The 24,816-nt window shown below is 43.5% G+C and overlaps 1 protein-coding gene across 5 annotated transcripts in view; it reads left to right on the top strand.

The window, feature by feature from the left end:
* The window catches only part of Nsmce2 (NSE2 SUMO ligase component of SMC5/6 complex), a 231,285-nt gene that overhangs the window by 139,725 nt on the left and 66,744 nt on the right, over positions 1 to 24,816 (top strand). The window lies entirely within an intron of this gene.

The following is a 24,816-nucleotide window of genomic DNA, read 5'->3' as shown; positions in this document are numbered from 1 at the left end:
TGACATTCCCAGGGGGCCATGTGAAAATGAGCACAGCATAGGATAGAAAAGTAGGGCAGTGTGCTAGTTATTTTCCAGAGCATTATCAGGCCGAATAACGCTTTCCTCTCAATGATCGAGGTAATGCTACCAGTTAAAACTGTTTGCCTCTTCCAGTGTCTTGTGGACACATGGAGATGCTCCATCTCGTCTTCAGAGCTGCCCTGTGAACATGCGTTTGTTTTTCTTGTTACTGTTTTTGCAAATGAAAAATCTCAGGCCCAGAGCAGAGTTGGAATTAGAGTGAGGCGCTCCCTTCAGGTGCAGAGTTTAAGGGGGTGTGCCCAAACCTCAGTAATCAAGGTAAACAATATTGTGTGCATTGACAGTTGCAATTCTGACAGCATCTGGATTAAGGCGAGATAAATTATTCAGTTGTATAGTCAGGACCTGAAATTTATTTCAACTAGTATATTATTCCTCATAGATACTTTATATTGATTTTTCAATTATTGCATTAAATTTTTACTCACCATGATTAGTTCAGTTATCTTACTTGGTTTTGCATACTCTTCGATTTTTTCTTCTGAGGCCAGTGCTTCCCTTAGGTCACCTTGGTGCCACCCTGCCTTGGAGACTGTGAGTGGCCCAGTCATATGGCCTGAAGTAGCAGCGCCTGCATTTGACTCCAGATCACATGCCTTTCTCATCATTCCACTTAAAATGCCCGATTGTCTTTAAATTCTCTTAGGCTTTTGAGCACCATTATTTTGAAATTTCCTTAACTCCCTTTGGCCTTTATGCATTTCTGTCCTGTGAATTTCAATCATGTGCCCTCTGTTCTTTTACATCTTTTGATTTTGTGAGTGTTTCTACCACGGGCACATTTCAGGACTGCTGCTTTGAGTAGAACGGGGTTTGTGGCCTGAGTTAAGTCTGATGTGGTGTATATCTGTGATACCAGCACTTGGGAGATTGGGAAGTGGGGGGGGGGGGTGTTGAATTTGAGGCCAGCCTAGGCTACATCAAAGCAAACAACCCAAACCAAGCAGAAAAGAGTAATTGAATAGAGCCAACTCTGAATGAGCTGGGGGAGGAGAGGTGTGTTCCCTTAATGACATTGTACAACAGAAGGGTGACTGAATTCAGGGGCATGTTTTAAAAAGCCAGGTGGGAGCACTGCATGCTTGGAATCACAACTCCCTGGGAATAGAGGATCCCAGGTTCTAAAACAAAGACCAAACATATGTAAACTTTGAAACTATAAGGTAAAAACTTCTACATACCATTCTTTTGGTGAGGGTTCTTTTGGGGGAAAGGCTCTCTGAAAGAGGGTCTTACTCTGTAGGCCAAGATGGCCTTGAATTTGATATAATCCCTCATGTTTCAGCCTCCCGAGAATTAGGATTTGGGATTACAGGTATGAGCTACTACATCTGGTGGAAATTTCTTGAACAATAAAAATAGTCAAACCCAATTAACAATGATGTTATTTCTATGGAGGAAATATATCCAAATATGTGAAGATTTTTATCTCTCGTTATGATCTTGTTTTCTATAGTGTGTATCAGTTAGTCCTGCAGTGCATTTGAAAGAGCAGAAGCCTGTTGTGGTGGTACATGCTGGTAGGATTTGCTGAAGGAGGTGGAGGCAGGAAGATCACAAGTTCAAGGCCAGCCTGAGCTTCAATTTAAAAAAAAAATCTCTCCGAATGATCATTTCCCTTATGTTTGCCTGAGAATTTCAGGTCTAGTATATCTGTTGAGGAAATACTGCAAGTCCAAGTTTAGAAACAAAAGGTAAGAGCAGGAGTAAATTGGTGTTTTCCTTTACAATTAAATCTTAGTAGAGGTAAAGGAAATTGAAGGCAAGGGGACTTGATTTTGGAATACTGCAGTGTCTGTTGTAAAAGAAAGAGGGATGTGGAGAGTTTCAGCATCCCTGAGAAAAGCACAGGATAAAACTAATTCTCAGCTACAGGCATTGACTTGGTTTCAGAATCAGACATAGAAAGAGGAGGGGTCTCATTCCTGAGCATGCATTTTCCTTGTCTTACTACAGCGAGACTAGTTTGTAAGGAGCTTTTATTTTTATGGGGTTCGTATGGGAACTGAGAGAATGGAGCCTAAGGGTCTGGGCCACACTGCTGAGGAGCTGAGTACAGGACTGCAGCACTTAGTGCTTACCTAACAGGCTGCACTGAGCTGTAGAAGACCTGAAAGGGGATGAATGGATGGCAGTGCGAAAAGTTAAATGCAGAGAAGAAAACAGAGCCAGAAGGGTGCTTGATTGTGTGAATAGGTTTGTGTTGTTTTGTTTATCTACCAGCCAACATTTGGTTAGTGAGAGTAAAAAGGAAAAGAATGGCAGTTTCCTTTGTTGTTAAATAAGTAGCAGAGATATTAGCATTGGTCCCTACTAGTCAGCTACTTGTTAGAAGGGAAAGGTGGGTGGGGGACAGACAGACAAACAAACAAAACCTTCCTTTTATGCTCCATCAGCACTGGCCTTAGAGAATGGTGAATCGTTAACAATGTAGAGAAACTGGAAAGTAGAGGAATAGGTGGTCTTTCCAAGTGTGTTCTCTTTGAAGCAGCAGTGTGTACACTATGCAAGTACCACTTAGGTTGTTGGAGATGCCAACAGACAGAAAGACTAGGTTGCACACACTGCCATCGACTTGGAAGAGAAACATCATTAAGAACACTCTGTATTGTGCCAGGTAGTGGTGGCGCACACCTTTAATCCTAGCACTCTGGAGGCAGAGGTGTAGCTAGAGTTTTCCTGCCTTGCCCACAGTCAGGACAAATCTTTGTCACCCGCCAGTCCCACAGCCGCTCAGACCCAACCAAGTAACACAGAGACTTATATTGCTTACAAACTGTATGGCCGTGGCAGGCTTCTTGCTAACTGTTCTTATAGCTTAAATTAATCCATTTCTATAAATCTATATCTTGCCACGTGACTCGTGCCTTACCAGCATCTTCACATGCTGCTTGTCAGGGTGGCGGCTGGCAGTGACTCCTTCCACCTTCCTGTTCTTTCTTTTCTCCTCTCTGTTAGTCCTGCCTATACTTCCTGCCTAGCCACTGGCCAATCAGTGTTTTATTTATTGACCAATCATAGTAATTTCACATACAGACCATCGCACAGCACAGAGGCAGGCAGATCTCTAAGTTGGAGGTCAGCCTGGTCTACAGAGAAAGTTCTGGGACAGCCAGGGCTACACAGAGAAACCCTGTTTCAAACCAAAACAAATAAGCAAACAGTCTGTGGTGGAAAGGTGCCACAGCCTAGGCTAGTGCTGGAGACATGAGAGGAAGTAGTTTCCGAAAGAGCAGCATGGTCAGCAGGGACATCAAGATCCTGCAGACCCGGTGCCTGAAGATCAAATCTCATGAGCAATCCCAGGAGTGGGCTTGAGCTCAGAAACTAATAACCGAGGTCTATCAGGCGAAGCTAAAGTAAGAGGAGGCTCTTTACCTTTGTGTGATGAGGCTGTTTTTTCCTGGACACTGAGTAGACATTTCATGGTCTCAAGTTACATCAACTCAATTGAAAGACTTACTTTTTAATTAACAAAGATTGAAAGAGGGAGGCTGACTTCTTTTTAATGTACTTTTATGTTTTATAGTTTGGTTTTTTTATTTCCACAGAACATAGCTATCATTGTCATTGCCCCAAATGGACTAGTATCTACTGGGTCACGTATGGCTAAATATTTTTATGTGCCCGATAGCATCCCAGAGCAAGGAAGTGGAGTATTCTGCATCTTTCCTTTTTCATTTCATCTATGGAGAAACAAAACATGGCAGAGTAAATGACAGCCTTCTGCACTCACTCCCTGCTTGTAGAGGGAGCCATGGAAAGGAGTGGCTGGACTAGAAGGAGAGAAGTTTTTGAAAGAATGAAATGTCAGGCGAGCGGTGGGAGTGAAGGAGCCGACTCCAAGTGTGACGAGTTCTGTGTGCCTGAGTTCCGTGTGACTTCCTGTGCCTGTCATGACTTGGATGCAGAGCTGTTTCTTACAGCAGTGTTCTGACAGATGGGAACATGCAGTGATCACAGCTCCCTGCAAGATCACCCTGTCTCTTCTGCTTTCAGCACTTGCCCCTTGACAAGAGTTGGTGACATCTGACAGGCTTCAGAAGCGTAAAAGGTGATTTCAAGTGACTTAGGTCTGCAACAAAGAGTCTCAATAGCAAGACATCTGAAGGGGTCATCTATAGTTATCTATCGTTAAAGCATCAGGACGCCCAGGCACCCTTTCTGAGCTGAGAGCATAACAGGAAGTTAATGTAACTTACTGCCTTGTCCTCTGGAAGGGTTTCCTCATTCATTCATTCATTCATTCATTCAGCAGTTGTTATGTACAGACATACTTTATGCCAGTCCGTCACTGTCCCTGCCTCACGGTTCTCTGAGTCACACATCTCTCTCTCACACGTAGCAGAACTCAGCATGGTATGGGGTTCAGTAGCTGCAAGTGAAGGGAGCTATGGAGAGAAGTGTTTAAAAAAGACAAAGGGAGTGTAAGAGCTGAGGAGATAACTCCAAGTGTGAAGAACCGAGTTCCTTCAGCATAAGAAAGCTGGGCGTAGTGACTCCGTGGCCAGCCAGCCTCACCTAATCTGTGAGCTCTAGGCCAGTAAAAAATCTTGTCTCAAGAAACAAGGGAGACAGATCCAGGACAGCCAAAACTATACAGAGAAACCCTGTCTCAAAAAGAAACAAGGTAGGCAGGACAGCACCTCAGAAACAATATGTGGGTCTGACCTGTGGCTTCTTCACACACACACACACACACACACACACACACACACACACACACATACACACACACACACACGGTGGGGGAGAGAATATGAAGTTGGGAGACAGTATACAATGTAGGCAGGTGAGTTAACAAAATCCTTAAAGGACTCACTGAGGAGGAATCTGAATTTTATCCTGAAGACAGTAGCTTATCTCAAATTGTTTCCTCCTTTCTCTCCTCCCCCCTCGTGGTGTGTGTGTGTGTGTGTGTGTGTGTGTGTGTGTGTGTGTGTGTGTGTGTACACGAGGGTCAGGGAAGGATGACAGTCTTCTTCATTCTCTGCCTTATTCCCTGAACCTGGACCTAGGCTGGTGGCCAGCAGACCCCAGCTACCCTGTCTCAGCCCTCCCTCCACTGTGCTAGAGCTCCAGTGGAACACCCAGCTTTTCACATGGCTTGTGGGATCCAAACACCCTTACCCACTGAGCCATCCCTCCAGCCCAGTTCGATTGTCGAGAACAGAAACAAGTCATGGTTGGCATTGTGTCACGTTCTGGGAAGCATGAAGAAGAGACTTAAGGGAAGATCTGAATTGAGATATTATCCATGTGGACATAGAGCAGAATTGACTTGAGAGAGAAGGAATTGAATTTGAAAACTGCTTCGGAGGTCTATAACTAGCTGAATGGAAGTAGTAGATGGGAATAAGAAACCAATTGAGTCGGACAAGTTTCTAGCCTAGGCATGGTGGGTGCCTGTATGGTGCCAGCCTTGGGCTCTCTGATGTGAAGGATTATCACAGATGAGTCATTAGGGTTGATTCAGTCACTGACAGGAATCCTCACTGTTCATCTTTGAAACTAACAATGAAATGGCTCTGGGCCTCTTCACGCTGAGACCTTTGAAACAGCACTAAGTAGGTATGAATCAGGTTTCACTAGTGAAACCCTTAGGTCTCCACCTAAGGGTTCCGCAGCACACATGCTTGCTTTTATTGCAGTTGGATACCCTTTTGATACTGGCTTTCGAGCCTGCTTTTTAATAGCTCTGTAATCATATGTATGTTTTGTGTTTCATCTTGATAATGATTACTATCCCTAGCACTTTATATCTTCAAAGATCTCCAAGTAATTGATCTGCATAACGTCCCTGGGAGTTAGTAGGTGGGGAGTCTTGCCTCTTTTTTTTTTTTTTTTTTTCCTCTCAGATGGGAAAAACCCAAAGACACTCAGTGACTTGTCCCCAGGCAATACAGCCTTTGAATCAACAGACTGCTTTTGAATCTCAAGTTTTCTTTATCTTATCAAACTCAAACTAGAAATATATCGCCAGTTTTAGCTTTTTATACCATGTTTTCTATTTCATTGTTTGTAAATCTCAGCGTTAAGATTTTGAAGTAGGCGAGCAAGATACCAGAAAAGTGAAGGTGATCAGATGCCTAAGCCCTGCCTATGATAGAGAAGGGACAGAAATATAACCAGGCCTTAAGTCCTAGTATACATTCAAGGAAGGAGTGTTCATTCTCCAGTGAAGCTATGGCATCATTTCAACTAACAACCCAGCCAGCCATTTATCACAGTCTCCTTTGACATTGTAATGTGACTAACACTTAATACAGCAACCTTAAAGAGTCATGGGAATTATCATATTTATGTGTGCATATATATGTATGTGTATGTGTATATGCATATAGTAAGGCTGTCCAGTAGAATAGTCAGAGGATTGACTTTAGAGTAAGATCTGGGCTGAAATCCCTCCCAAAAAGGAATGGGGACACTGGGCAGGAACCCAAGCATCCAGCAGCATAGGCAGGAGTTGACCATCTTCTAACTTCAGAGAAAAAGTGTAATCATACTGAAATGGCCATTGGCTCTTCTGTTGTATGGCAAGCCCGGGTAAATTCAACTGTTGAAGTATTACAGCCTATTAAAGAAGCCAGTGAGACATTTCAGTCTTGAGCCAATCAGCTACTCGTCCCACCCCCTATTTGTGGACAAATATGGGAAGGTGATTTCGGTCAGTCAGCTGTCATTGTGTGCCTTCCAAAACATTATAGTCATGTTACAGTAAACTTTTTATATTTGTTGCGTCACAAAGATTTATTGAAGTGATAAAAGTTATTATGGAAAACAGTGTGCAGTAACTATGGCAACAGTTATTTGATCTCACAGTAATTAGCTGAGCATTTGGTTGCACAATACTTTTCACAATGCCTTCCTGGTTAGTTCATTAAACAAAATTAGCTTTTGTTTGAACTGTCTTCCTACAGCGTCCTAAATTTGATTTTAGTTCAAAAGAATTAGAAAGTGTATTTTAAAACTACCTTTCCAACTTTTGGTTTATGGCCATTATTTGAAGTCATAACTTTTAAATTGAATTCTCTACTTATATACTACAGTGTAATGTGATTTATTGGCTTGTCCTCTGAATCTCTCTCAGTCTAGCAGAGTGGCCCATGAGGTGAACGGCAAAGTTGAAGACTAGTGTCTCCTGGTGGCCTGTAGCTGGGTGAGATTGCAGGTTGAGATCAGCTAGAGTCCTTCCTCGGATGTCTCCATTTCTACCCCGTGGTGCTGGGCGACTGGACTGTAAGTGTCACAGTGCCCAGATCACATGCGTTACTTTCTTAACCATCTGTGTCTCCCTTGCTACCTGGACTACCTGGAGCTGCTCACTGCCTAGCGCGGCCCAGACTCCCTCAGCTCAGCACTTTGGTCATGCTCCTGGCACGTGCTCCTTCCTCTTCCTACATGCAGGTGATGCATGCAGATGGTGAGGTCATCCCTAGAGGACTTCCTCTTGAGCTGGGTCCTCAGACTGCTTGCCCTCCCTGTCTTCCACCACCACCAACAACAAAAAAGTGTCAGGCATTCAAGATTTCAGATAAAAAAGAATGAAAATGAAATGGAAAGAGGAGAAAAGTTCCAGAGTATATTAGTATAACGATTGTCTTTTCTAATTCAGTAAATGCGGTTAGAAAGATGGCTCCCCAATTTAAGGGCAGTTGCTGCTCTCCAGAGGGCCTGAGTTGGGTTCCTAGCACATAGATTGGACTGGCCACAATTGCCTGTAACTCCAGCTCCAGGGGACTCCAACATCCCTGGCCTCACATCTACACACTAAAGATCATAAAAATAAAACGTTAAATTCAGTAAATGTTCCTTGTATTTCATTTTAATCCCTGTCAACTTGGTGATTTTTTTATATTTATTTATTTTAATGTGTAGACAATAATAGCTTTTGAAAACTTTCTAAGTTCTATGAAGTTCCTTTTTCATTTAACTCTCAGTTGCCTGCTAGTTTTCAGTTGGGGAGTTTTTTGTTGTTGTTTGGGTTTTGGGGGGGGGGTGTTTTGTTTTGTTTTTTTGCGTAAAGACACAGCTTTTCCAGTTCTGGGGATACTTCTTCCTAAGTTCATTGGTCTCTGCTAAGGACGGGTGAATTTTCGCTCTCAGCGACCATCAACAGAGCTCTGTTGTTAAGGACTTACTTGTTCCTGCTCTTGCTTGCTGTTGAAAATGTGCAGGATGATCTGGACATGATAAAAACAGCATTCATTGATCCGTTATCCTCAGTGGCTTCAGCACCTGGCTCATTGCCTTCTGCCAGCTTCTCCAGCACTGTTTATATTCTGGATGCTTTCAGCGTCATAACTGGGGTCAAGGATCCTCAGATTCCTCACACCCACAAACATTCCCTCCCGCACACTCCTATTCTCCCTAGAGTAACATCATTTAGAAACTTGAATACCCTTTGATACAGCCTTCACTGAGGCTTCCGTGAAATTCCCCTGCTTTCCGTCATAGTATCCCTGTTCCTAGTCACGCTACAGCTGTCCTGTACCTGATTCTTGGCCTCGAGCATCATCGTACATTACAGTTAAAGGGTAAAACACTCTTGCCTGGTGGGCTGTGAACCCCAGGAAAGGAATACTACTTCTGCTTCTCCTGAGTCATCTCTTGGCATCTACAAGACTGTGCCCAAATTACAACCAAGCAAATCAGTGAGCTAGCCTCACCTCACTATCTCCTGAATTCCAATTCCTGTTATCCATTTCACTGCCCAAGCCCTGCCACATGGATGTTCACCCTCTTGACTCTCCTAACTTTGCGTTCCTTTTCTAGGCCTCTCAGATGTTCTGTGTGTGGACCTCCTATCCTTTCAGGAGAGGAGGAAAGAAAGAATGTGTTATTTATTGGACCAGTACTCCTGGTCTTGGTGATTCAGCCCTTGCACACTTGGCAGATTTCCTGGAGCAGCCACCAGCTCCCCAGACCCCTTTGATCACCTCACCTCCCGCTGCACCAGTCTGGTCCAACCAGACTCTGTCTTTTGTCCCGCTCCAGTGCTCCAGGACTCTCCAGAGGGAGACTGGCTGCTCAATTTCACTCAGATAAAAAGGATGTCTGAGCTATGTGTCTTCCAGCCCTGGTAGCTCTGTAAGCCGCCATTGCCAAGCATGGGTTCATTATGCAGTCTCTCAGGGAACCCTTACCAGCTGAGCAGAACTGAGGGCAGATGAGCTCGTTCACCTCCACCTCTGCCATGATGCTACTGAACACGTTTCCTGTTTTCTGTCAGCCCTCCATGAGTCCCTCTTACCTTAAGTCCTCTTCTCTCTTGCTGCTGATGTGTTGAAGGACTGGCTGTTTTCAGACCACATCTTGTTTGCCTTTGGTCATACTGAATCTCTGCCCTCTCCACTGTCCTCCTATCTCTGGCTGTAGAATATCATTTTATTAAGAACTTGCAAAGACAGAAATGGTGTGAGCATTGTCTGATGATATATGCAGTGTCTGATAGAATGTCTGACATGGTAGACCCTCCATGAACATTTGAGGAAAGAAGAAAGGAGAGTAGATTTGACAGTGGTGCTGTGCTGTACACATAGCTACATTTCCTTTTATGTGTTCATTGTGGGTATTCATCATCATCCATTTTCTTCTATCCCTAGAAACCCAGTGAAGTCAGTGCTGTTATCCCTGTTACAGATGTGCAGATGAAAACTCGTGGAAAAGCTTCCTTTCACAAGCCTGCCTGATGCCATCAGTTCTAGAAAGCCTTATTATCACCCTAGCCTTCCATGGCCCTGTCCTGGGCAGCTATTTACAACAATGGCAGTGGGAATGGCTCCTGTGGCAGGTGTATTGTGTCCCATTAGAACTCCTCGCCCACTGCTTACATGAGGTCTTGGGGGACTTGGGGTCTGTAGCTGGAGAGTTTTCTCTCCGGGTCGCGCCAAGCCCCTGCAGTCCGGCAGCCCACTTATTAAATAAACACACAGACACACAGACCATCCCATAGCAGGAGTCTTTTTGGACAGTTTTTATTTTCTATCTCACACTCCATATGCCAGTCCTAGCGTCTGTACCCACTCACGGGTTCTAAGTTCCTCGAGTGGATGGAAAGCGTTTCTGCATTTTGTGAGCCTTGTTGGACAGCCATAGGGATTGTTGTGTGGTGACCTGCACTGTCTGCTGTCTGCTGAGTTTGGGGCTCTGTGGCATGGGTTCTGGTGACTGCTTCATTTGGGAGGCTTGCCCTCTACTGTTTACCTTCTGCACCTTCTTGCTAGTTCCTGCAGGGGGTCTCTCCTTCTCTAGGGGCCTTTCTGTCTCCCCACTCAAGCACTGATAGTTCTTAGACATTAGCAATATGGTGACTAAATGATAAGCCACTTTGCAAAGACCTCAAAAGCAAGCACAGGCTTAAATGTGCATTTGCATATAAATTATAAACAAAAATTTTGTTATCTTCTTTAAATACTTAATTCAGCTATGATTACTAAGAAATTACTGCAGACTATAAGTTCAATGAATAACCAGCTGCCAAGTAATTTTAAAAAAATTCGAAAACTCTGAAAAGTGTTTGACTAGAAAAATAATTGAATTTTGAATATAACTTTAATGTTTGATATAATATCAGTAGATGAGAATTCAAAAAATAAGCATACTTTGGATTTTAAAAATAGTCAGTGTCCACAGTACACATAGCTCAAGAAATACTTGCCAGATTTTAATTGATGATGGTGAAATGGTGATTATTGTGGTTGAGGGGAGAAACAAAGATGATCGATTAAGTTCTAGTAAGGGAATTCTCACAGCTCTTCTAGAGACACTACCCTGTCTTTGGGGTTCTCCAGTGGCGGTGCAGGGGACGTTCTGGAGCAGTCTTCCTGGCCCTCCACTTGGAGAGGGTTTGTTCCCCACCCTTCTCTAGTTCCTTTGGCGGAGAGGAAGTTGGGGGAGGCTGGAGAAAGCCTGAGGGCAGAAACACAGGGGTAGATGAAGCCAAGACCGGTGTTTGCCATGCCCTGGCACTAACACAGAGCCAAGGTCTGTATGTTGCTGGCTTAAGCTCCCCGCTCTTTGTTTGCTTTTGTGAAGCATGCCGGAACTGACCTTTCCACTTGCCCTTCATGCTCTGGGTGACTCAAATGCTGAGCCATTGTTTTAGGAACTGATTATGCGTTGACAGTATGGTGGAGGTATTTCCTCAGCACCATGCTGAGGCTGAAAGGTGGGTAGATTTTGGTATGCTTTTGCATCAGTCAGCAAGACCTCTTTTTCTTTCCTTGGGTGTTGTTTTGGTTTTTCCTTCTGTAATACAGATTACAATTCTAGATGCTGAAATTAACCTGAACCTGTCCAAAAACTGCCAGAGATCTTGTAGCTTTCGCCGGCAGCTCATAGCATTAGTGTGTCATTTCTGCTAAAGGCTCACACCATCCTTCTTACCATCACATGGGGGCCAAGATGGAACTGGAGTTAGAACAGAGTCAGATGTGGACATGTGAGCTGTGCTAAGCTCCTGTGCTTGTAAATTCCCAAGTAGAGCAACTGTAACCAGTTTGAAGGGAGATTTTTACAAAGTAGATTCATGGGATCTGCCCTCTCTGAAAGTTTGGAGTTGCCAGTTAAATACATATGTATTTTTCAAAGGAAATCATCAAAAAGGACATTCCACTCTTATTACAAAGCTATTTTAGGGGTAAATATTTTGATAGATGTGGTTCGGTGCACCTGGGAACTGAGCTGTAGCTTGAGGCAGTTAGAACAGATGGAGCTCTGAGATAGCTCAACACTTGGGTTTTCCCCCTCTTCAAGGCACATGCTTGGTGGGGCCAGCGGGAGCCTTAACATTCTCTATTTTGATGTTAGAAAAGTGGCTTCCTCATGAGAAGTTCTCATTACTGAAGAGTTCTAGGACCACTGTGGGACCTCTCTCAAATAAATGTATAGTGAGGTCTGTTGTGGAATAAACATTTTGTTAGAGAGAGTGAAGTCTATAGACAGGACTAAGTCTGTCAAGGCTGCTTAAATTTGCATCCATGCAAGGTTAGGGCACTTACTGACTGACATGAATAGCAGACATATAACAAGATAGAAAAACTGCTGTGAGCTTCCTTCTGTGAGGCTGAGTTGAATCACTAGTCAGATTGTGAGTGTACATGTGCTGGCTGCATTCCATGCTCACTGGCCATCTCAGCAGGTCGCTTGCTTGCTAAGTGACGTTTTATAATCCTGACACTTTTCCCCTTGGACTAAAGTCCTGCCTTTCCTCAGCCATATCCTTATGAAAGCAACATATCAGGAGAGAAATGACCTGGTAAACTCAGCACAGTCATCTGCCCTGTCCATAAATTAGTAACAGATAGAGGACCACGGAAGAATGAGCATGTTTGTTAATGTTGCTGTTTATCCTGGTTAGATTTTTGTTTCGTTGAGACAAAGCCTCACTGGGTAGTTGGGCTGACCTGGAACGCAAACCAGTCCTGTCTCAGGCCCCCAATGCTGAGTTTACAGGTATAAGGCACCACACCCACTCACTAGTCACTCCTTGTTTCCTGTCCCGAGATGAGTTCCCCAAGGGCGGAAACCATCTTTCTGTCCTCACTGGTGATTGTTGATGGAATGTTGAAGGACACCCGAAGCTATCAGTTAACACATGGTGATGGTAATTTTTTAGCACTTCCTTATTAGTAACACAAGCAGTAACATGGATACTGTGAGCTAGGTAAGAGTTAACCCTTCCCACCCTGGGTTCCTGAGAAACTTTCTGGTTGTCTACTGAGGAGAACTAGGCCCAAGTGCTTCCTCAGAGACAGCCTTTACAAACGGGGACTGGCTGGGATGGCCAGAGCAGTTTCTAGAGGAGTGGAAATGCCCTGTGCGTGCAGCGTCTGCTAAGCCTGCCGTGTTCTTTCCCAGAGCGTTTTATTGGCCTTTGTGCAGACTGCTTGTTTGAAACAATACCGTTGGGTGACTGCAGCCATCCTAATATCAGGGGTTTCTTTTGAACAGTATGAACATTACAGATTGCCTTTCAGTGCACACAGTGTTAAGACAAACACACACACACACACACACACACACACACACACACACACTGTTTAGAAATGATTGTGCTAACCTCACTTTAAAATAAAAAGCTTCTATTTAAAGTTCAGCTGATTATAGTATATAAATCAGGACTGATGATTCATTCTAGCTATACTTTTACCCACTTGTATGCTTTTAGTTCTTGTTTGGGACCCAGAGAGGAGAAAGCTCTTGAATTATGTAGATTACTTATTTAAGGCACTCGGTTTAGTAGTAACTTGTTGACTAATTGAGAAAACACTTTTAGTTAGAAATAATTAGAAACAGAAAATCCAGTTTGGTGAAGGGCACCTCATTATAGTTCTAGTTCATTTGTGAGTATATTTGGATTAAGTAAATGTGTAAATTTAGTCATTTCTCAAGTGCATGCTTGCCTCCTGATCCTGCCTTACAAACCTATAGTCTTCCTCCCAGTAGCTCAGCTATAGGAGACCCTAGACATTTTCTAGGAAGAAACCTGCTGGTGTACCCAGACTGGGTCAGTGAGTGTAATCTCAGCTCTGCTCCTTGCCTACAATCTTTGTGACGATCATAAGCAAATTCCAATGGCTTTAAAGGACTCAGAGCTTTTCTGACAGGCTTTCTTCCTTCAAGTCTGTGGCTATGATCTAGTTAGCTATTTTCCCTTACTGTGCAGAGTGGGCAGGGCAGCAGGATGGGTCATTCACCCTAGAGCTGTGAACAGGGCCTAGCCTGGTCTGGTGGTGGACTTCAGTGCTGAAGATAAAATGGTGTTGAGCTGCCTGCCAGTTTACCAGCTGAGTCAGGGATACAAACTCGGTCACTGTGTTAGTTACTTTTCTCATAGCTAAGACAAAATACCTGACAAACACAACTTAAGGATGGAAGGGTTTACTGGGACTCACAACTCATCATGGAGAAGCCATGGCAGCAGGGCACAGCTGGCCACATCATCTCCACAGTCAGGGAGTAGAGAGAGCTGACTGCTGGTGCTCAGCACCAGGTCCTCTTGGAGTGGTGGTGTCCATTTTCAGAGGTGAGTCTTTCCTTCTAATATAGACCTTTCTGGAAACACCTTCACAGATGCACTCAAAGGTGTGTTTCCATGGTGATTCTAAATCAAGTGAAGTTGACAATGACGATCAACAACCATCACAGTCACTGAAAGTCTAACATGTCACTCATTACACAGCAAGGCTGATGAAGTGTACTGAGGGGAATGCAGGAATCTCCACAGGCTCTGATACACTTCCAGGTCATCTTCTGTGTGGCTCAGCACACTCAGCTACAGGGGCCAGAAAGCAGAGTGCATGAGTAATCTGGTGCCTTTGTAGACACTGTGCTGGAGAGTAAATGCCCAGCCCTGACTAGTCCCCTCGATGCTAGTTTTTCTAGAGAAAATGGAAATTGGAATGTTGCTTTTTAAATATTCATTACTGATTAAAATTTTCAAAGCACTGTAGCTGAACAAAGCCTGTTTCTAAATTACAGGTTATATATGATTGATAGGTATTATATGGTATGCTATTTCCCTTGATTTAAGAGTCAGTATTTATCTTTTCAAATTGTTGATTTTGTATTTTAATTTTAAGAGAGATATAACCAGAGAAAGTCAATACTCCATTCTCCCTGATGAAAAGTTGGTCATTTCCAGCGTCCACTTCAGCATACAGTTCTCCTGTACCATCTGTGTGACGCCCAGAGCTTAGGCAGCCAGAATAATACTAACCAGCCCACATCTTCAGAGTATCTGCCACTGTGCACAAGCAGAAGGCCACAGCATCGGGGGCCTGTGTTATACACGTGAATGTAGCAGTATGGAGCCTCTTGGGCAGCCCTGGACTCTGGCTTCTTGCAAATAATTTTGGCTGAGTCCTGGATGGAAGCTGAGAGATTTTGATGAGCGCGGCTGTGCTGTTGTAGGAAGTCAATCCAGCAGAACTAACTGTTGAAAGAGCAAGCGTAAAGCCAGTGCCTAGCTTAAACCTTGGCATGCTTCATGACAGCAGTGTTACTGTGGGCCTAGTGCATTACCTTTCTGTGGTCTTGCTTTCCACTTCTCTAAGTAGTACAGGTTAAGTATCCCTTATCCAAAAGACTCAGGAACACTGTGTTCGGGAACTTTTCACGTATCATATTTTTTTGCATGTATATAATGTGATCTATTCAGGACAGGATCCAAGTTTCAAAATAAAATTCATTAACATTTTGCTCAATATATACCCTATACATGTGGGCCAAAGATAATTTTATGCATTTGTTGTTGTTGTTGTTATTGTTTTCAAGACAGAGTTTCTCTGTGTTCTTTTGGTGGCTATCCTGGATCTCACTCTGTAGACCAGGCTGGCCTCGAACTCACAGAGATCCACTTGGCTCTGCCTCCCGAGTACTGGGATGAAAGGTGTGTGCCACCACCGGCATAAGATTTTTAATAACTTGTACATGAAACAGTTTCATGGTATATGATATTCCACCCATGTTAATAATATCTATGTCACAGAGTTACAATGATTACATTAATTCTCCAGTATCTCACACAGCAAATGCATTGTAATTATTCACTGCTGCTGCTGCTGTTTTTAATTACAAAGCATTGGAACTTAGAAGGCCTGGGTTTAGCACTACTATGCCTCTTAGTAATTGTGGCCACCTAGTTTCTACTTAGTAGAGCTCTGTGAAGATCCATATGGTTGAGAAAACCCAAAGATAAGATTTAATTACATATAAAAGTGCATAAAAGTTTCACAAAGGAAAAGTATTATTTGGTGCTTAGGCTTGTTTCAAAAGTGAGGACATGGGCTAGAACTGTTTCCTCTTTGCCCAGCACTGCTCAGACCCCAGGATAAGTCATTTAGCTGTCTCTCTGGCTTCTGACATTCGAGACATGCTATTCAAGTTGGTTTCAGTATCTTTAATCCTCCTGAAAGAAAACATGATACCGAGTTTGAAAGCATTTGCAGACTGTCTGCACAGTACCTAGTAAATATTGGTGGGATTTAAATCTCTAGAAAGAACCTTATTGGATCATTTCATTCTGTGATAATATTATAACAATAACCAAGATTGTGATATTCTAGTCAAGGGAGAAGTTGATTTTTATTTTGTGTTTGTGTGTAGGGGAGCTACAACCAATTGAAGGTAGATCGATCAAAATAATGAAAACCCCGTTTCCCCGAACAACATCATCATTATAGCTAGTGTGCTAATTGACTCATAGATAACACCTGTGTCATTTATTTTTAAAAACCTTACTGAAACCTACATCTTAGTGAGATTCTAGGAAAAAAATCGCAACAGCTGTCCAGGCATCTGCTTGAATGATGCAGTGTGAAAAGAGTTCTAAGTATAGTTAGCACCCTGAGACAAATGAGCTTCCATGCAGTATTGCAAGTATCAATTGAACTAGACCAGAAGGAGCGTGTCGCTAAGATTAACCTGATTCTAGAATGGATATGGTTTGCTCTGGAAAGCAACAGATGTTTGCCTTGAGTAATCTTTGTTAGCAAACTCAAAATATAACTAGTGCCTTGCCACTTTCCAGGTGCAGAGAACCGATACACCCGAATGTGGAGTAAGACCAAATGGCATCAGGCTGACACTAGCTCAGTTGCCAGAGTGCTTACATAGATGCATGAAGCCTGGGTTCCGTCCCCAGCACCACATAAAACAGGCATGGTAGTGCACCACTTGGGAAGTGGAGGCAGGAGGATAAAGGTCATCCTTTGGCTACAGAAGGAAGGCCAACCTTGCCTGTAGGAGACCATGTCTCAACAAAAGTGTTAGATGGCTTGGCACAGAGGGCTTTTGAGGAAGTCTTCATAACACCCAGTACTTCCAGGATACCCTGTGTCTATTTTGACTTTCCTAGTACCCTGGTTGGCAGACTCTCAGCATCTGTCTTAGTCTGTTTTGTGTCCCTGCAACAGGATTCCAGGACTGGATAGTTGATAAAGGAATTTCTTTCTCACAGTTCTGGCTGCTGGGACATCTAGTGTCAAGGTGCTAGAACCTGGCAAGGGCCATTCCCCTGTGTCATCTGACGGTAGGATTCAGAAGAACAAGAAACAGAAGGGGGCCAGACTCAGTGGTGGCTGCTGCTGCTGCTGTTTTGGTGTGCTGCTGGGCATCAAACCCGTGTTCTCAGGAATGGTAGACAAGCTTTCTACTGCTAAGCTACTCACTCAGCCTGCCCAACTCACTTTTATAACAGTCTGCTCTCAAGAACTAACCCACTCCTATGAAAAGGACATTGATGCACTCATGGGGACAGGGCCCCCCTCCCGACCTAGGAACTTGTTAATGTCCCACCTTTCCACGCCGTTACATTGAGAATTGTGTTTCTAACACGTGAGCTTTGGGGATTGAGACAACGTCTATCCTGTGGTGATATTTTGCTGTACTCTAATAAAACTTGCCTGAAGATAAGAGGACAGAGCCAGCCACAGAGGTCAGGCAGTGGTGGCACACACCTTTAATCCTAGCATTCAGGAGTCAGAGATCCATCTGGATCTCTGTGAGTTCAAAGCCACCCTGGACTACACAAGATTAATCCAGTTTAAAAGAGAAACAGCCAGGCAGTGGTGGCACACACCTTTAGTTCCAGCATTTGGGATCACACACCTTTAATCCCAGTACTTGGAAGTCACACGCCTTTAATCCCAACACTTGGAAGGTTGAGACAGGAAGTGATATGGCTGAGCAGAGAAAGGAATATAAGGCGGGAAGAGACAGGAATTAGGCCCTTTTGACTGAGGACTCAGAGGCATTCAGACTGAGGGTTCGTGGATCTTCTCTTTTCCACTGAGGAGTTGGCAAGATGAGAAGTAGCTGTGGCTTGTTCCTTTGTCTCTCTGATCTTTCAGCATTTACCCCATTATCTGGCTCCGAGTTTTTATTATAAGACCAATTAGGATTCATACAACACTATACTTCCTTCCTTTTCCTTCCCAGTAGTTCCTAAGTGTCCATACTTTCCTGAGAATGGTTTCATATGCTGACAATCCAAAGAAGAAGGTAGATATTGTCTGTTTTCTCCTAGAGACTAAGTAACACAATGTACATTTTATTTCAGGAGCATTCTGCCTATAAAGCTCTTAGCATTGTCTGACACACAGTGAATATCAGTTAATGGCCCCAGTGTGTGAGAATACACACGTGTAATTGGTCATAGCTGCCATTTATGGAACACATAATATTCTAGGACTTCTTCATACACACATGCATGCATACACACGTACACAAAGTTGTTTTAACCCTTACAGCATTCTAAGGGTACATGTTATTGTCCCAACTAGTCCCAGTTCACAGATGAGCTGACTGAAATGCAGTGAGCTGGAGTTGTTCAAGACTACATGTATGGCAGGTATGTCTTAACTACAACTTGAGTCCTTAACCATTGGGATGTTCCTCTAAGTTTCATTCCATAGTCTCCATTGCCCATTGCCACACAACTTCCCTCACAGACAATGGTACTTGCAGCATTTGTTTCCTGTCGTCCAGTGCCTGGGAGAACTAATTTCCCTGACTCCGCTTCAGCATGTAACCCCCAGCCCTTTCTCAAGATCACAGGGAAATTAGGTTAATGATTAGTAATAACAGGAGGGAAGTAAGGGAAGGGTAGTATATGCATCTGTCATAACTGCCCAATTTGTTTTCAGAGTGTTCAGACTCTTTTGCATCTCTGAATGGCCCACACCTCACTAAGCCTTGCTTAGTATCAGTTCCCTCCATCTGGTAGGTGAAGAAACTGAGACCTAAAACAGTTGCCAGAAGACATTGCCCAAAGCCAAGAGTCAGTTTGCAGCAAAGCTGGGATTCAGCTGCAATTCTAGTTCCTTTGTATCCTAAAAAAGTTCTTGTCTGTGCAGTGATTATTGATCTCAGAACGTCAGGTGTTGGGTGAACTTCCTGTAATCCCACCACGTATGTCGTTAGTCTGTAGGATTTTACAGTCATGTAAGAAGCCTTGGGATCAATACAGTACAGAACTTGCGTCTTTGGGTTTGCTGTGAGTCCCATGTCACATTGCCATGCACCCGTTGCTGCTGACTTCCAGAGCTCTTCCCGCAAGAGACAGCAGAAGCTAAGTGGATTCATATAGACGCTCTAGTTCTGAAAGCCTTCTCCTCCACGACCTTTCCCTGCAGTTACTTCTCTGAGTCACCGTATTGCTGCCTTTTCTCTCAGCCTACACGTCCACTCAGGTCTCTCTCTCCTTCAGAAAGAAAAGGCAGCAGAGGTTATTCTGTGTGTAGCTGAGGCGTCCTTCTTCCTTCCCCTCAAAGGAGAGGTCTTACTGCCCAGAGATAGCCCCTACTTTCACTTTTTCTTGAACTACTGTATTCTGAGTACCTCTACCATTCAGTGAAACGTCTCTGGGAAAATGCTCCGTGGCTACAGTTGGCCCAAGTTTCCACTCTGTGTTAACTAAGACCCTCTCCATTGCTTAAATGTTTTCAGTCTTTGCTTTTGAGTTTGTTGCCCAGACTGACTTTTAACTCATGGGCTCAAAACACATTCCTTCCTCAGCCTTCTGAATGCTCGAGACTAAAGGTGCGCACCACTGTGCTGGTTCTGTTGATGACCTAACATTCTCACTCCCCCTTTGTGATCTCTCCTCTACTCCTGCACCCATACTTCATATGCAGCTATCCAGGGTTCTCTTTCTGGACGCTGACCCTTCTTTGTGCAGCCTCTCCCGGTTCACTCAGTGCTCACCAAGGCTTCAGCCCCCATTCCATCTCCATGCCGCTGAATGAGGTCTGCCCTGCCATCTTGCCCTTGCTGCCCCTGTCTCTCTCCTCTGTGCTAGCTCAGCAGCACTTCACTGTCAGCCGGGCCCTTTCCCTTCCTCAGTCCCCACATCAGTTGGTGGGTCATCAGTCACTCCACGGAGCACTGCGGTCAGAACTAGTCCAGCCTTCGTCCTCCACTCCCAGGAACTGCAGCTCATTTCTTTGGCTCCTTGGGTCTTTCTCAGGTGTCCTCTCACCCCGGCCACGGCCCTTGCTCGGAGCAGCAGCTGTCCTTTGTGTCTGCAGTGCTTCTCTCAGGTTTTGTTGTTAAAGTTCTTCATCTGTCAAGACTCGAGACTTCATTTGTTGGGTGTTCCTTTCAATAAATACTGCTGTCCTCTTGTCCTATTCAGTCTCTGTACTTCCTTGCCTGCAGCAGTGCCTGAAACTCACCATGTCCCCAGCAAATATTTTTTTAACAGGATGGGACTTTCTAGAATAATCAGAATGCATGAAATGTATTGGCAGTTTGGGGGAGGTCCTTGGGGAAAATCTACAGGTACTTGTCCAACATGCCTTGTTTGTAGAGTTGTTTGGGAACACTGGATGTTAACATGTACCCCCTCCATCTCTGGATCCCTTCTTGACCTTTGTTCTTACTCTTATCTGCTGCTCATTCTCTCACACTCAGCTCGATGGCCTACCAGAGGTGGATTTAAATGCCTCTCATCCAAGTGGCTGCCTCAGTGTGGTCTCCTAGGTCCTTGTCTGGCTTCCAGGGTTAATAACTACAAGCTCATACAAGAAAAAACAACAACAACAACAACAACAACAACAACAACAACAACAACAACAAAAAACTAGGTTCATAGTGCCTAACCTAAGCTCTTACTTCCTACTTACCAGGTGTTTTCTGCATAATGAAGGGATAGACATGGAAAGCACCAGATGTTTGTGGGTGTGCTACTATTGAGCTCTCTGTAGACTAGATCTCTTCCCACTCACCCGAATATACAGTTTAAGTTTCTTGAGTCCAAGCTGAGAGCTGTTCTTATATTTCAGGTGAGTTCAAGTTGTAGCTTCTCCAGTTAACAGTTGTTAATCAGACTAGCTGCCCAATTACTTTGTCTCAATCAAAGCGTTTACTATCAAAGCCTTCTTGTTTATGAGTGCAAATATGCCATTGATGTTTATAAGAGGAATTATTTTCTACCTGAGTGCAAACTAGCCACAAAAGCTAGTGTACACATGTGATAGTACTATTATTGTGTGTGAAGTTTAAAGCATGGTGGGTTTTGACATCCTGCCTTTGAATGAAATGAGGCTGTATTATGAAATCATTAGTGAAGAAAAGAGGAAAGTTCTAGGTAAGTACCTGAGAAGCATAATCAGAAGCCCTGGATATTAAAACCAACAGATGCAGCGTTGTCATGACATTGAGGAAAATTGTATTGTTTGGTAGTAGACTTTATGTCTACATTATAAAAATGGGTAAAAAGAGGATCTTGATATTCAGAACAATTAGTATCTCAAAGTTGTTATTAAAGGCAAAAAAATACTAACACAGGTTGACTTTAGTGAAACAAAATTACAAATTTAAAAAACATTGGAGGAAAATGGCATTTCTTATTAGAAAAGAGACTAAAGTAAGCAATAGAAACAGAAATCATCTCTTTCTAGAACACCTGTATTTTTTCCATGTATTACCTCTTTATTTCTCTCTAAACCAGCCTCCCTGGCCATCTGGCAAAAGATGGCTTCCTCTTCCCACTCAAGGTTCTGTGTCCTCTTTCAGTTCAACTAAAGAATCCATACTGAATTAGAATATCTCAGTTCCAATTTCAGCCTCTCAGTCGGGAAGTTGGTTGATGTGGCATAGGTCAGGAATCCACTGTGGTCCCAGCAACTATGGCCAAGGAGACAGGGCCATGTGATGGAAATGTGATACCATAGCATCCACCCAGACACAGAACAGGCAGTTCTTAGCCAGGATGGGCTGTTATGTACTAGATCAACCACCTTTTCACCAGGAGACTCCAAGGAAGTATGAAGTGAAAAGTACATCATAGTAGCACTCAGCAGGCACAGGGTTCTGACAGCCAGATTGCCTGAATCTTCCCATGAATGGCTCCCCTTGAGGCCAGGTTATATCCAGATGTTTATGCTTCGTTCTGTAGCACATAGAGAAGTACCCAACCACAGGCAATCATTGTGCTTTTAGTCAATAAGCAGAAGGAAATATTAGTTCTGCCTTCATGGGAATTACAGTCTGGTGATACAAACAGTAAATGTTTGAATAAATGCAAAGCAGAATTGTGGTGTTCAAAGAAAGTTGAAAGAAGGAGGGAAGGACATAAAACTAGAACAACCCCTTTCTACAGGTGTTAAAACTCTGTAGCTGTATGGACATTACTTGTCCAAGCCTAGGGGGTGGCAATGGTAATCACAACTTTCTGTTTACTTATTCCCTATTCATAATCTCAGCACATACATAAACACTATGTTTGGCACTTAAACATATATTTTTTTTCTAAGACAGGGTTTCTCTGTATAGTTTTGATGCCTGTCCTGGATCTTGCGCTGCAGACCAGGCTGGTCTTGAACTCACAGAGATCCACCTGGCTCCCTGTGCTAGGATTAAAGGTGTGCACCACCACTGCCTGGAGCACTTAAACATTTACTAATTCATTTAAAGTATTTGCTACTAAAAGATTATTATAAAAAATAAAATATAAATACATGCCTACAAATGTTGGTTGGTATCTTTTAAGATTGGCTGACATCTTTTAATTCTTATTTTCCAATTTTAAAGGATATATTTCCAGCCCAGAGCTTGATGTAATTATAAAACAGTTCTGCCAGTATCAAGTGGCTGAGTATACAATAGGAGATAATAATTCAGTCTCATAAGGAGATTTGGATTAAAATTTTACGAATAACACAGAGCGGAAGACACATGCTCTTTAGAACATTCAGGCAGGTTCTAAAGATATGCCAGGATGATTTTTGTCCATATGGTGGATTGTCTCCAGTGATCTTGGTAATGGTAAAAGGGACCAGAGGCAAAAGAATCTAAGAAATGAGGGGTTGGGAGCTATACTAACGTATTTGTTGCCAATATTAACCAGGAAAACTACTATGGAAGCAAACCGGATCTAACAGGAATTCACACAGGTTTTGCCTGGCATTATTAATTAGAGCAACTCCTATTAGTGCTTACTTGAAGCTTCTGTATAAGCAGCTCCCGACCTCAGTGGCTTATTACTGTAGATTTTTCCCTCTCTAAAGTTTGGTGTAGGTGAGAGAACATGTCAGTTCCATGAGGTTATTTTGGGGTCGTAGGCACCTTCCGTCCATGACTCCATCTTCTTGAATCTCTACCATTCAGTCTGGTCCAAGGGACCAGAGTGAGCTTGGATCAGATCTGTACTAGAAAGCATCCATCTCCCGACCACACTTTATTGTCAGAGACTGAGTCACACATACTGTACATACTCCTTAGAGGCAGGACAAGAATATAGTCAGAGACCAGAAGGAAAACAGCGTTAGCATTTTCAGTGTCTGCCACACTATCAGGATGAAAATTTGAGAAGCTATGAAAAACATAAGGAAAGGAAAATACTGTATATGTTTAAAAAAATTGTCTTCAAAAGAATTTAATGATAAGATTGTGTCAAGTTTTTTGTCAAAAAAAATAATAATAGTTGAAATTTAGTAGAGGTCACCTTTCCTCTCTACCTCAACAGGTAGTGTTGATGGCTTCCACAGACCACCTGTGACTCTCTAGTTCTGTCCACACTGAAAAATCCAGAGAAAATAAAGAGTCTATAGAGGCTGGAAAGTGCTCAGCTCTAGCCAGGAGAGTGATAGACCAGCCCTCTCTGCCATAGCCTGACCCATTCCGAGACATTCATAGGCATGTTCTGCCTCACAACAAAGTTTAGAAGATTGACAAACGCTTGTAGAATATCCCCATGTCTGCCACACTGCTGTGTGTGTTTTCAGTTACTGGAACAAGTACCTGACCCAGTCACTTACAGAAGCGTCTGAGTTCTGGAGGTCCCAGCCCTGATGACTGCGGAACCCTGCTGCGTAGCGACTGTGGTAAGGTATGGCAGAGCAAACTCCTGCCTATGGCCAGGGGGAAAGATGGGACCAGAAAAGAACCAAGTCCTACTGTCCCCACTTGTGGACAGGACTTCAGGGACCCAAAGGCTTTCCCTTTGGCCCTGCCTTCTCACAGCTCCACCATCTCTCGGTAGCACCATCCCAGGAAGCAAACCCCAGAAACCAAGGATTTTCGGTGTGTGAAACCTTTGGGGGACACTTGAGATCCAAACAAGAATTTGGGGGGTAGTGTAATCCCTTAAGTTAATTTTGCCCTTTTAGGTGGCCTGGTGTGTTCCTGGTACATTTTCTTCTCTGTAGCAATAGCTGTAGTCAGGTGCATTTGGGATTCTGTACATTTCAGTTCTATACTAGATTATACCACTGAGCACTTAACTCTATCCTATGTGCCGTCCTTGCAGCTTATACAAACCCCAGTGGATTGCTCTCATGTTATAAGTGAAGAAACTGAAGTATGGAGCTATTAAACAACTTGCCCAAGGTTGAGCAGATATTGAAGTTCATGGTTAGGTTCAGTCCCAGGCATACAAGCTCCAGGGGACCCACCATGTAGGAATTAACAAACCAAAGAGACAAACATCACAAAGGTGTGGGGGGGGGGTGCGTTCCTGACCTCAAATACTAGGGAGATGGAATGCTACTTCACCTTGAGCTCTCTGGGATCTATCCATTGACCCACATAAATAACCCCCACCCAGGATCGTTACATGAAGAGATTCAGACTGGGCAGTTTAAGAGCATGAATCCCATTGTAAGCAGAACTGCCTGCATTTGAAGGCCACCATTGTGCTTTCAAGCCCTTAGGTTGGTTCTGACTAGCTTTCCCGTAAACAGTGCAGCATTACTGATTTGAGTCAGTTATAGTTGGAGTTTAATT

The sequence above is a fragment of the Peromyscus maniculatus genome, chromosome 20, assembly GCF_049852395.1.
Source record: "Peromyscus maniculatus bairdii isolate BWxNUB_F1_BW_parent chromosome 20, HU_Pman_BW_mat_3.1, whole genome shotgun sequence".
Lineage (NCBI taxonomy): Eukaryota > Metazoa > Chordata > Mammalia > Rodentia > Cricetidae > Peromyscus > Peromyscus maniculatus.
The sequence above is the reverse complement of the archived record's forward strand: the minus strand, read 5'-3'. Positions and strand labels throughout refer to the sequence as shown.